This window comes from Cucurbita moschata, unplaced genomic scaffold (genome assembly GCF_002738365.1).
Source record: "Cucurbita moschata cultivar Rifu unplaced genomic scaffold, Cmos_1.0 Cmo_Scf00015, whole genome shotgun sequence".
In the NCBI taxonomy this organism is placed as follows: Eukaryota; Viridiplantae; Streptophyta; class Magnoliopsida; order Cucurbitales; family Cucurbitaceae; genus Cucurbita; species Cucurbita moschata.
Window position 1 is genome coordinate 4,489,967 of NW_019268531.1, and position 3,480 is coordinate 4,493,446.

The following is a 3,480-nucleotide window of genomic DNA, read 5'->3' on the forward strand; positions in this document are numbered from 1 at the left end:
TAGGTTTTAGACGAATCCCATACTCTGAACACCGTCGGCAAGGAAGACAGAACGGCGGACTTTCGAGTTTCTCCAGATCCGGGAGTGCGAGGCCCTTACCAACGAAATCTGTACCAAAAACGGGGTTAGGGTGAAGGATAAGCTCGGGAACGGGGAAAAAAAGGGAAAAAAAGGACGTCGGCACGACGTTGTCGAGGAGAGAGAGAGATCGCCAGAAAATCACGCAGGAGTCAGGCGAAGAGGACGAAGTCTGACCCGAGATCCAGATCCGGAAACCCGAACCGAACCTTGTCCCTTCGGTCATCCCAGAACCCACGTTACCTGCAGCCCAAACACCCAGACTTCACCCGCGAGCCGACCCATCACCCCGCGGCCCGTCACCCGCGTTCGGCACGAGACCCGCGAGTGACCTGTTAACCCGCGCCTCGACCTGAGACGCCTGCACACGCGTCGCTCTCTGATTGTGCCACGTGTCACATCTGCAGCGCCGCTCCTCTCGGCTCAAGCGGCTTCATCGGCTCAGCGGCGGCTCCTCGGCTCCGGCGGCTTATTCGGCTTGGAAAACTTGTTTCCAGCCCGTTTGACACCGTTCCGACCCTTCCGGACCTGGTTTCGGCCCTGTTTAAGGTAAAAGGGAACATTTCAAGGTCGTATTTCACAAATTCCAGTCGAGAATTTATTATTATTTGTGGAATAGTAACGGAAGTGACTCATGAACCAATAGGAACCAACCACCAACGGAAGCGTAGAACGTCCACGAGGAGCTAGGAGCTTACGTTATATTCTAGGAGTACTTTGGCTAAGGCCTACCAAGTAAGTGGCTCACCCGTTGTAGGTTACGCATTAGTTGCTGTATGTTGGCCTGTGCCCGTGGTTATGCACGTGCCATTAAATTGTATGCTAGCTTAATATGCTTAAGTACGAAATCATGTGAACGTGAATGTATATTATTTATGCTGCTTATTGGATGTGATATGAATGCACGTGACGATGTGTGACCCGTGTATGATTATGGCTTGTTGTATGAGTATGGGAATGTGATTGAATGAATTACATGACATGAAATACGGTAAATTGCATGATACATAATCCCGCTAAAAATATGTATGATATGTAACGAAATGAGAATGAGAACGAGAATGACATGTAAGCATGAAAACGTGACGCGGGGTTATGCTCATTTCATTGCATGTGTTTGTCGCATAACCCCGATAGGGGGTCACTTACTGAGTATTCTAGAAATACTCAAGCCTCGTGCTACTTTACTTTTGCAGATAAGGGCAAGGCACCCATGTGACAACGACGACGGCATCGGACACCTCAGGATTGTGGCACATGCATAGGGTAGTTGGTTGTTGTTTTTTTTTCATTTCTAGTATAGGTTAGAATAGGATGAAATGTAATTGCATAATAAACCTTAGGGTAGAATAAACTATTCATTCTTGGTTTTGTTGCTTTTCCTTTCTTTCAATAATGTTTCCCTTTTTCCCTTGTAATCTTTTTTTTTTTAAGATAATAATAAGGCGAGTGCGAACAGCATTTATGAATAGGGTTCATTAAATGTATATTCCGCATTTCAAAGTATAGTAATGACCTTAGATCAAATAGGTAAAATATTAGGGTCGTTACAGTTGGTATCAGAGCCTAGGATATAGATCTTGTAGACTAGCCTACAGAGTAGGCTTGGCATGTTCCACGGTCCAATTACCGATGCCCCGTCGTTGCCAGATACACCTTATGTAGAATGAAGAATGTATGACATGCGTGATATATTTAATGTGGTTGGCTTTAAATCATGCATGACATGTTACTGTATGAAAAAAGGTTGATGTTATCGGATGTCGATGTGATTTGATGTAATGCATGTCTTTATGTTACGATATTTATGTTTTTCTTTTATATATATGTGTACATATGAATTATATGGTAGGATGTAGGGAATGTTGTAAATCATAAACTTAGCTAGAATCCTTTCTTGGTTTCTAGAACCATGCCGCACAGAGGACGTAGAAGAGGTAGGAGAGGGAGGGGACGACCCTTTCTTGGTTTCTAGAACCATGCCGCACAGAGGACGTAGAAGAGGTAGGAGAGGGAGGGGACGACCTCCCATTAGGAGAGGACGAAGAGGAGACGCCGATAGAAGTTCTTCCCAAGAGGGGTCGACTACCAGCCCATATGCGTTTGTACCCCCTCCTGAATATGCACCTCCTCCACAAGCTGTACCCCCTCCTGAATATGCACCTCCTCCACAAGCTGTACCCCCTCCTGAATATGCACCTCCCCCAAAAGCTGTACACCCTCCTGAATATGCACCTCCCCTACAAGCTGTACCCCCTCCGGAATATACACCGCCCCCTCAAGCTGCACCACAGACCGGGTTAGACCCCGCCACAAGGTTACTGTTGGAATCCCTTCAAAAAACTATGCAAACCATGCTAGACACACAACAGGCCACGTTGTTGGCTACGCAACAAGTCGCGGCAATGGCCACGCAACCAGCTAACGCGATGGCCACGCAACCAGCCAACGCGATGGCCACGCAACTAGCCAACGCGGTGGCCCCACAACCGGTGGCCCCACAACCGGTGGATGCGGTAATTATCCAACCGGTAAACAACCCGCACCCGGATAGGGGCACGAGTTGGTTAAAGGATTTCAGGCGGTATGACCCCCGTCCTTTTGTCGGTTCAAAGGAGGATCCCATAGTGGCTCAGATGTGGATCGCAAACATGGAAACGACCTTTGAATCAATGAGATGCCCTGATGAACATAAGGTGGCATGTGCAAAATACGTGTTACAAAAAGATGCAGAAGTGTGGTGGTCGGATAACAAACAGAGCATCAACCCGAGCAGGGGAATTACAACATGGGAGACCTTTAAGGAAGCCTTTCTAAAATACTATTATCCAAAGGAAACCCGTATAAAGAAACAGCATGAGTTTAACCACTTAACCCAAGGTGATCGCACGGTGGATCAGTATGATCAGGACTTCATGAGATTGAGAAGGTTTGCACCGTCTTTAGCCGACACTGAAGAGAAACAGACAGAAAAATTTGTGTTAGGATTGAATCCGAAAACCCGCCGCATGTTAGAGGCCTTTAACCCAAAAACCTATGAAGAGGCCCTAGAGGAACCCCTAGAGGGAAAGAAAACAGAGCCAACGGTTGCCACAGGGAGGAAACGCCCTATCGAGGTTGATACCATAGAGTTCCAACCACCGTTCCAGAGACCTCGATATCAGAGAATGCCACCTGCTCCACCTCCAATAGGCCGACACCTAGCAATGGAGAAGCCCCTGTGTCGTAACTGTGGAAAGCAACATGTTGGGAGATGTTTGGCAGGCTCAGGTATGTGTTATATCTGTGGTCATGCAGGTCATGTGGCAAGAACTTGCCCTACAAAGAGCCCAAGAATTCCAAGGGAACCCCTTAGAGGACCGGTCATACGAGAGCCCACCTTACAAACCCGTCCACAGACCA

At 47.5% G+C, this 3,480-nt stretch overlaps 1 pseudogene; it reads left to right on the plus strand.

The window, feature by feature from the left end:
• Positions 1-2,057: 2,057 nt before the first annotated feature.
• LOC111453498 overlaps positions 2,058-3,480 on the plus strand; it is a 6,498-nt pseudogene continuing 5,075 nt past the window's right edge.